The 10,388-nt window shown below is 35.5% G+C and overlaps 1 non-coding gene across 1 annotated transcript; it reads right to left on the minus strand.

Moving 5' to 3' along the window:
* Positions 1–302: 302 nt before the first annotated feature.
* Positions 303–406, minus strand: LOC131486429 (U6 spliceosomal RNA). Its single transcript, XR_009249334.1, has one exon. It is a non-coding gene; the product is annotated as a U6 spliceosomal RNA (small nuclear RNA).
* Positions 407–10,388: the final 9,982 nt, after the last annotated feature.

The raw sequence follows: 10,388 nt of genomic DNA on the forward strand, positions 1-10,388 counted from the left end.
TGCAATTTCTGACTCACCAAGGAGCGAGCTCACGTGGTTTTGATTACAATCTCATATAGATTATAAAAGATAAGAAGAAAAAGAATAAGAAGAGAAGACGGAAGAGGAGGAGGAGGAGGAGGAGAAGGAGAAGAAGAAAAAGTTTATTTACTTGTGATGAGAACTTTTAGGATTTACTTCCTAGGAACTTTCAAATACACCATACACCAGTGTTAATTCTAGTCCTCATGTTGTACATTACATTCCCAATACTTATTTATCTAATAATTGGAAGCTTGTACCTTTTGCTAGTTGGAACCAGTAAAAATATGGAACACTTCATAAATTTGTGAGTCATTCATGCATAAGGCCAACGGTACTCTTCTCTGTATTGTTCCAACTTTTAGTGTATATACTGCTAAAACAAACACTTATTTCTTTTTTCTTTTTGGGAATTTTGAGAATTCTTTATTCTGAAACAGCAACATATACCTTCTCAAATATATGGTTTGTAAATTTTTTTCCCCCTCAGCTTTGGCTTCTTTTATTTTAACAGTATCTTTATAAAGTAGATGGTTTTAAATTGATAAAATTTTATTATCAATTTTTCCCTTTTATATATTGGACTTTTGGGATCATAATCTAAGAAATTTTACCAAACATGCAGTCACAGAGATTTTGTAAGTTTTCTTCTACATTTTTTCTCACTTTAAGTTTTATAGGTCCACAATACATTTTGAGTTAATTTTTGTACAGTGCACTGTACTTTGTATAGTGCAAAGTATAGGTCAATGTTTATTTTGTACTTGAATGTTTAACTGTTACAGCAACTTTTGTTGAACAGACTGTCTTTCCCCACTGAATTATCTTTGTATTTTGTCGAAGATCAGTTGTCCATAGATACGTATGTAAATCTATTTCTGGGCTCTCAAACTCCATTGATCTTTGTGTCTGTTCCTTCATCAAAACACATTATAGCTTTACAGTAAGTCTTGAAATTGGATACTGTGAGTCCTCCACTTTGTTCTTCATTTCCAAAATTGAGCTATTTTAGTTCTTTTAACTTTCTAAGCAAGTTTTAGAATTTGCCACTACCTAAAAAAAAGTATCCTACAGGGATTTTCTTTTTTTTAATATCAAATTTATTGTCTAATTGGTTTCCATACAACACCCAGTGCTCATCCCAAAAGTTGCCCTCAGCAATACCCATCACCCACCCTCCCAACCTTCCCACCCCCATGTACCCGCAGTTTGTTCTCAGTTTTTAAGAGTCTCTTATGCTTTGGCTCTTTCCCTCTCTAACTTTTTTTTTTTCCTTCTGCTCCCCGATGGTCTTCTGTTAAGATTCTCAGGATCCACACAAGAGTGAAAACATACAGTATCTTTCTTTCTCTGTATGACTTATTTCACTTAGCATAACACTCTCTAGTCCCATCCACGTTGCTACAAAAGGCCAGATTTCGTTCTTTCTCATTGCCACATAGTATTTCATTGTGTGTATAAACCACAACTTTTTTATCCATTCATCAGTTGATGGATATTTAGGCTCTTTCCATAATTTGGCTATTGTTGAGAGTGCTGCTATAAACATTGGGGTACAAGTGCCCCTATGCATCAGCACTCCTGTATCCCTTGAACAAATTCCTAACAGTGCTATTGCTGGGTCAAAAGATAGATCTATTTTTAATTTTTTGAGGAACCTCCACACTGTTAACCAGAGGGACTGAACCAGTTTGCATTCCCACCAACGGTGCAAGAGGGTTCCCGTTTCTCCACATCCTCTCCAGCATCTATAGTCTCCTGATGTGTTCATTTTAGCCACTTTGACTGGCGTGAGATGATATCTCAGTGTGGTTTTTATTTGTATTTCCTTGATGAGGAGTGACGTTGAGCATCTTTCCAAGTGCCTGTTGGACATCTGGATGTCTTCTTTAGAGAAGTGTCTATTTATGTCTTCTGCCCATTTCTTCACTGGATTATTTGTTTTTTGGGTGTGGAGTTTGGTGAGCTCTTAATAGATTTTGGATACTAGCCCTTTGTCTGATATGTCATTTGCAAATATCTTTTCCATTCCGTCGGTTGCCTTATACTTTTATTGGTTGTTTCCTTTGCTGTGCAGAAGCTTTTTATCTTCATGAGGTTCCAATAGTTCATTTTTGCTTTTAATTTCCTTACCTTTGGGTATGTGTCAAGTAAGAAATTGCTGTGGCTGAGGTCAGAGAGGTCTTTTCCTGCTTTCTCCTCTAGGGTTTTGATGGTTTCCTGTCTCACATTCAGGTCCTTTATCCATTTTGAATTTAGTTTTGTGAATGGTGTAAGAAAGTGGTCTAGTTTCAACCTTCTGCATGTTGCTGTCCAGTTCTCCCAGCAACATATATTAAGAGACCATCTTTTTTCCATTGGATATTCTTTCCTGCTTTGTCAAAGATTAGTTGGCCATACTCTTGTGTGTCTAATTCTGGGGTCTCTATTCTATTCCATTGGTCTATGTGTCTGTTTTTGTACCAATACCATTTTGTCTTGATGATTACAGCTTTGTAGGAGAAGCTAAAGTCTGGGATTGTGATGCCTCCTGCTTTGGTCTTCTTCAAAATTACTTTGGCTCTTCGGGACCTTTTATGGTTCCATACAAATTTTAGGATTGCTTGTTCTAGCTTTGAGAAGAATGCTGGTGCAATTTTGATGGGGATTGCATTGAATGTGTAGATAGCTTTGGGTAGTATTGACATTTTAACAATATTTATTCTTCCAACCCATGAGCACGGAATGTTTTTCCATTTCTTTATATCTTCATCAATTTCCTTCATAAGCTTTCTATAGTTTTCAGCATGCAGATCTTTTACATCTTTGGTTAGGTTTATTCCTAGGTATTTTATGCTTCTTGGTGCAATTGTGAATGGGCTCAGTTTCTTTATTTGTCTTTATGTTGCTTCATTATTAGTGTATAAGAATGCAACTGATTTCTGTACATTGATTTTGTATCCCGCGATTTTGCTGAATTCATTGTCAGTTCTAGCAGACTTTTGGTGGGCTCTATCAGATTTTCCATGTATAATATCATGTCATCTGCAAAAAGTGAAAGCTTGACTTCATTTTGCCAATTTTGATGCCTTTGATTTCCTTTTGTTGTCTGATTGCTGATGCTAGAACTTCCAACACTATGTTAGACAACAGCATGAGAGTGGACATCCCTGTCGTGTTCCTGATCTCAGGGGAAAAGTTCTCAGTTTTTCACCTTTGAGGATGATATTAGCTGTGGGCTTTTCATAAATGGGTTTTATGATATTTAAGTATGTTCCTTCTACCCTGACTTTCTTGAGAGTTTTTATTAAGAAAGGATGCTGAATTTTGTCAAATGCTTTTTCTGCATCGATTGACAGGATCATATGGTTCTTATCTTTTCTTTTATTAATGTGATGTATCACATTGATTGATTTGCGAATGTTGAACCAGCCCTGCATCCCAGGAATGAATCCCACTTGATCATGGTGAATAATTCTTTTTATATGCTGTTGAATTCGATTTGCTAGTATCTTATTGAGAATTTTTGCATCCATATTCATCAGGGATATTGGCCTATAATTCTCTTTTTTTACTGGGTCTCTGTCTTGTGTAGGAATCAAAGTAATGCTGGCTTCATGGAATGAGTCTTGAAGTTTTCCTTCCGTTTTTATTTTTTGGAATAGCTTGAGAAGGATAGGTATTATTTCCACTTTATATGTCTGGTAGAACTCCCCTGGGAAGCCAACTGGTCCTGGACTTTTATTTGTTGGGAGATTTTTGATAATGGATTCAATTTCTTTGCTGGTTACGGCTCTGTTCAAGCTTTCTACTTCTTCCTGTTTGAGTTTCGGTCGTGTGTGGGTGTTTAGGAATTTGTCCATTTCTTCCAGGTTGTCCAGTTTGTGGGCATATAATTTTTCACAGTATTCCCTGATAATTGCTTGTATTTATGAGGGATTGGTTGTAATAATTCCATTTTCATTCATGATTTTATCTATTTGGGCCATCTCACTTTTCTTTTTGAGAAGCCTGGCTAGAGGTTTATCAATTTTGTTTATTTTTTCAAAAAAACAACTCTTGGTTTCATTGATCTGCTCTACAGTTTTTTTAGAGTCTATATTATTTCTGCTCTGATCTTTATTATTTCTCTTTTCTGCTGGGTTTAGGTTGTCTTTGCGGTTCTGCTTCTGTTTCCTTTAGGTGTGCTGTTAGCTTTTGTATTGGGGATTTTTCTTGTTTCTTGTGGTAGGCCTGGATTGCAATATATTTTCCTCTCAGGGCTGCCTTTGCTGCATTCCAAAGCGTTTGGATGGTTGTATTTTCATTTTCATTTGTTTCCATATATTTTTAAATTTCTTCTCTAATTGTCTGGTTGACCCATTCATTCTTTAGTAGGGTGTTCTTTAACCTCCATGCTTTTGGAGGTTTTCCAGACTTTTTCCTGTGGTTGATTTCAAGCTTCATAGCATTGTGGTCTGAAGGAATGCATGGTATGATTTCAATTCTTGTATACTTATGAAGGGCTGTTTTGTGACCCAGTATGTGATCTATCTTGGAGAATGTTCCATGTGCACTCGAGAAGAAAGTATATTCTGTTGCTTTGGGATGCAAAGTTCTAAATATATCTGTCAAGTCCATCTTGTCTGATGTATCACTCAGGGTCATTGTTACTTTATTGATCTTGTGTCTAGATGATCTATCCATTGTTGTAAGTGGAGTATTAATGTCCCCTGCAATTACCACATTCTTATCAATAAGTTTGCTTATGTTTGTGAGTAATTGCTTTATATATTTGGGGGCTTCTGTATTCGGTGCATAGACATTTATAATTGTTAGCTCTTCCTGATGGATAGACCCTGTAATTATTATATAATGCCCTTCTTCATCTCTTGTCACAGCCTTCAACTTAAAGTCTAGTTTGTCTGATATAAGTATGGCCTCTCCAGCTTTCTTTTGACTTCCAGTAGCATGATAAATAGTTCTCCATCCCCTCACTTTTCATGTGAATATGTCCTCAGGTCTAAAATGAGTCTCTTGTAGACAGCAAAGAGATGGGTCTTGTTTTTTATCCATTCTGATACCCTATGTCTTTTGGCTGGAGGATTTAGTCCATTTACATTCAGTGTTATTATAGAAAGATATGGGTTTAGAGTCATTGTGATGTCTGTAGGTTTCATGCTTGTAGTGATGTCTCTGGTACTTTGTCTCACAGGATCCCCCTTAGGATCTCTTGTAGGGCTGGTTTAGTGGTGATGAATTCCTTCAGTTTTTGTTTATTTGGGAAGATATTTATCTCTCCTTCCATTCTAAATGACAGACTTGCTGGATAAAGGATTTTTGGCTGCATATTTTTTTCTGTTCATCACATTGAAGATTTCCTGCCATTCCTTTCTGGCCTGCCAAGTTTCAGTAGATAAGTCTGGATTGCATTGAATCTATAAAGGAGCTTGCAGAGAATTTGACCAGTCAAAAACATTGATACTTCCAAACCATGAAGTGATTTGTAGTTTTCAGCACACAGAGACTGTACGTATTTGGTTGAATTTATACTTAAATATTTCATGTTTTTGGTTGTATTATAAATAGTACTGATTTTTAAATTAAAATTTGGCAATTGTTCATTGCCAATACAAAGAAATATAATTTATTTTTGATTATTTACCTTGTATCTTACTTCCTTGTTAAATTTACTCATTAGAGTAAACTTTTCTATCCCTTGGGATTTTAATTTCTTCTTTACCAATATATAAACCTTTTATTTCCTTTTTTCCCCCCTTACCTTAGTGTATAAGCTAAAACTTCTAATGTGTGTTTGAATAGGGATGGTTAGAACATCATTTTAAGGAGAAAATATTAATTCCTTCTTTTATCATTGATTATGATGTTTCCTGTAGATATTAATTTTTTAAAGATACCTTTATTAGGTTAACTAAGTTTCATTTATTTTTAGCTTACTGAGAGTTTTTAATAATAAATGGGTGTCAAACTTTACTTTTCCTATATCTATTGAAATGATCATATGGTTTGTCTTTAGTTTCTTGATACAATAATTTATACAGATTCATTTCCAAAAGTTGACCCCATGTTGCATTCTGGGGGCCAACTCTTTTTGGTTACAATGTACTACTCCTTTTCTGTGTTGTTGAATTTGATTTGCTACTACTACTACTACTAGTACTATTATTACAATTATTAATTTTTGAGTTTTTTTGTGTCTCCTGTTATGATAGGTATGGTAATATCTTATATGATTTTGGTTTCAGCATAATGCTAGACTCATAGAATAATTAGGAAAGTATTTCCTCTCTTCTGGTTTTTAGAACGTTTTGTGTCAATTTAGTATCATTTATTCCTTAAATACTTGACCTAATTTGCCAGTATAGCCTTCCTGGGCCTGGAATTTTCCTTGTTAGAAGGGTTTTAATAAAACTTCAATTTCTTTAATAGAGGTAGAGCTATTCAGACCACCTATTTTTTTTCTTGAGCGAGCTTTGGTAGTTTGTATCTCTGAAGGGATTTTTTATTTTATATATATTTTAACATTTACTACATGATGAAAAACATTCTTTTATTAACATTTTAATGTCTTCAGAGCATACTTCATTCCAGATATTCACAATTTATATATATTTCCTATTCAGCATGAATAGAAGCTGATCAATTTTAAGTCCTCTTGAAGAACCTGTTCTTGTTATTAATTTTTCCCTATTTTTTTAATTTTAAATTTCAATGATTTCTGCTCTTACTGTTAGTTTTTTACCTCCCTCTGTTTGCTTTGGTTTTAATTTGCTCTGTTTCCCCTTATTTTCTTAAGGTGCATTCTTAGTTCATTGATTGGAAACCTCTCTTCTCTTTTTAATGTAAACATTAATGTCATAAATTTCTGTCTGTGCTCTGCTTCCGCAGCATCTCACAGTTTTTGATAATATTGTATTTTCAATTTTAATCGATTCAAAGTATTTTCTAATATCCTTGGTAATTTTCTCTTTGACCCTTGCATTATTTAATGCATGTTTTAAAGATCTGTAGTATTGGGGTATTTTCTATCTCTCCTTCTATGAGAGATGGTCCCAATATTGATACAGTTTTTGAAATCTTTGCTGTCCTGCCTTGGGTTTGTACGTGTGTCTATTCTGTACATGTGTCACTCAAGAGTTGAAATGAGCAAACCTGTATAAGGGATTTTCCAACTTATAGAGTCAGTCTCCATAATGTATACAAACTGACAGTTTGAATGTTTCATTCAGAAAGAGCCAAAACTGTTCTTGAAAATGGAACAGTGGTGTTTTTTTTCTCAAGTTTTCTCATGTGGAAGAGTTCCCTGCAGAGACTGCTAAAAGATAGGTTGTGGAGCTTCAGATTTTGATTCACTAGGGTTAACATAGGCCCTAAGAACTTGTACGTCTAACAAGTTCCTCTGTGAGGCTGCTATTGCAGGTGGTGGGCCACAGTTTGACTAATGCTAGTACAGAAGGCTTCTCATGATCTGGCCTCTGCCAGAGATGTACAGCTTTATCCTTCTCATCCCATTATGAAGTTCAGCCCTATCAAACCATTTGTGCCCTGGACTGAACTGTCCTTTCCCACCATTTCTGCCTGCCCCATTCTTATCTCTAGAGCTTCTCATCTTTCAGGGGGCAAGCAGGAATCCATGAACATGCTTAAGTATGTGACATACACATCTAGAGTAGTGTCCCCTTGAAGCCAAGTACCTGCAGTAATCATTTTCTAAGTTTATTTATTTGGGGAGGGGGGCGGGGGCACAGAGAGAGGGAGAGAAAGAGAAAATCCCAAGCTGGCTCTGCACTGTCAGTGTAGTGCTTGATGGGGGGTTCTTGAATTCACAAATGGTGAGATCATGACCTGAGCTTAAATCAAGTGTCAGACGCTTAACTCACTGAGCCACTCAGGCACCCCTAAAGAAGCACTAATCATTTTTGTAGTCACTGCTCATGCTTTTATCCTGTTAGAGACTTCACTGCTTCAATCATGCATACTCTTCCTCACTGGATCACTCCTGCCATGTATGTATCATTCCTGTCACACAATGGTCACTGAAGGCAGTAATGGTATGGGGATGCTGCTGGTACCTTAGGAAGTTGTCCCTAGGACCTTCCTTCTCAATTGAGGATGGGACTTCTGACAGCAACTGGTCTTGGTTTTCAATGACATATTGACTTCTGTATTTTCTGATTTTTATTATTAATTTCTCTCTAAGTCAAACGTAAACCAAACACACAGTTTCTTGGAGATAGTACTTCATAATGATTAACCATTCTTATGTTTAAAGGAGAAAGCTCACTTTTGTGATTAACTTAATGATTTTTTTAATCTGTGGGACTGTGCTACTTAACCCTTCTGTGTCTCTGCTTTATCATCATTAAAATGATTAAGAGTGACATAAGTGATAAAATGACATAAGTGATTAAATGATTAAAATGACATAAGAGTAACTATGCTTCAGGATTAAATGAGCTAACTGTGATGACCAGCACAGAATGAGATTTCACTAATTTTTCTGTATTATGGTTAATGTCACTATTGTTTCCATATTTGTCTATACATTATGGCTTTAGCTTACATTTATGAGGATCCACCCACCAAAGTTTTATAAGCATGGACAGAGGGGATACTACATATTGAAAATACCAATTTCCTGCAGAAAAGTAGAAAGATGGTTGGTATTCAAGAGGATCTAACCAAAATCAGGGCCTTTCAGAGCTCGTCATTCACTCATGCCTAGGAGTAAACAATGTTTATAGTTTGATCTTCTTTGATAATTCCTGATACTGAGAGATGTAGGAATACCCATGAAGGCCCCAGAAACTGTGGTCTTTATACATGAGTCATTTCTATTGAAGAGGCAGTGATATCATGGAGATAATGTGGGGCATTGAGAGTATAGCCTTGAATACCTGTCCCATGAGGAGATGTGGTTGGAAAGCATCTCATGTCCTTAGTCTCAAAAAAAAAGCCACATTTCATGGAATAACTCTGATCCTAAACACTTTAGCTGAAAATATACCAAGAGACACTTAGGCTAAAGTTGACACACATTTGATTAGTGGGACCTGAGCCATTATTCACTTTGCACACATAATAACTACTAGGAGCATCAATAGTTGGACCAGATTATGCCAGTCTCTTCCAAACAGTTGTTTAATTATTAGAAGTAAGTATTTAGAAACTTGGTAACAAATATTTAGAAACAAGAGTTTGTAATTCCATTTCTTCTTCAAGCATGATTCATGAAGATTTTAGAAAAGAAGCTTATTCTCTTTGATTTCTGCAAAGAAAATTATAAGACAAATGGCACATTAGCTACATCATGCTTGATCTACACTCTACTGCCTCCCTTAGTGGATTTTGCAGATTAACGAGGTGATGTTCTTTAAAGATGACAAAGTCCCATGCATTAACAATGCAACCAAAATGCAGATTTTTCAAATCAGTCTTGAAGGAGGATGTGAAGAATAATATATGAGAGCCATGTTGGCAATAGAAATACAATGTAAGCTACATACTTACCTAAGTTTTCTAGTAGCTACATTAAAAGAAATTAAAAAAGTGAAATTAATTTTAATATTTTATTTAACACTGAATATTCCAAATTATATTACTTCAACATGTAATCAGTGTGCAAATATTAATGAATTATTTGCATCCTTTTTTCATATTGAGTCTTCAAAATTCAACTTACATTTTACATTTGAGGTACACCTGATTGTGGACTCCTTACATTTCAAGAGCTTGATAATCGTGTGTGGCTACTGTATTGGACAGTGCAGTTTTTAATCCTCAAAAATTTTTAAGTTTCAGTTAGTTGACATACAGTGCTGTATTAGTTTCAGGTATATAATATAGTGATTCCACACTTCTATACATCACTCAGGTTCATCATGACAAGTGTACTTTTTAATCCCCATCACCTATTTCACCCATGGCCTTCTCCACCTCCCTTCTGGTTACCATCAGTTTGTTCTCCATAGTTGAGTGTGTTTCTTGGTTTGTCTCTCTCTCTTTTATTCCCATTGCTTGCTTGTTTCATCTCTTAAATTCCACATACGAGTGAAATCATATGGTATTTGTCTTTCTCTGACTGACTTATTTTGCTTAGATTAATACTCTAGCCCCATCCATGTCATTGCAAATGGCAAGATTTCATTCTCTTCTAATGGAGAAGATACATGCACCCCTATGCTTACCACAGCATTGTTTACAATACTTAAGATACGGAAGCCACCCAAGTATCCATTGATAGATGAATGGATAAAGAAGGTATGGTGTATATACATAACAGAATATTATTCAGTCATAAAGAAGAATGGACAGGGCAATTTTACAGGAGAGAAAAATAAATCAAATTTTTTTGTTCCTTTCCTAGTCATTTCCTGGTTTGTTGTGTG

This window comes from Neofelis nebulosa, chromosome 9 (genome assembly GCF_028018385.1).
Source record: "Neofelis nebulosa isolate mNeoNeb1 chromosome 9, mNeoNeb1.pri, whole genome shotgun sequence".
In the NCBI taxonomy this organism is placed as follows: domain Eukaryota; kingdom Metazoa; phylum Chordata; class Mammalia; order Carnivora; family Felidae; genus Neofelis; species Neofelis nebulosa.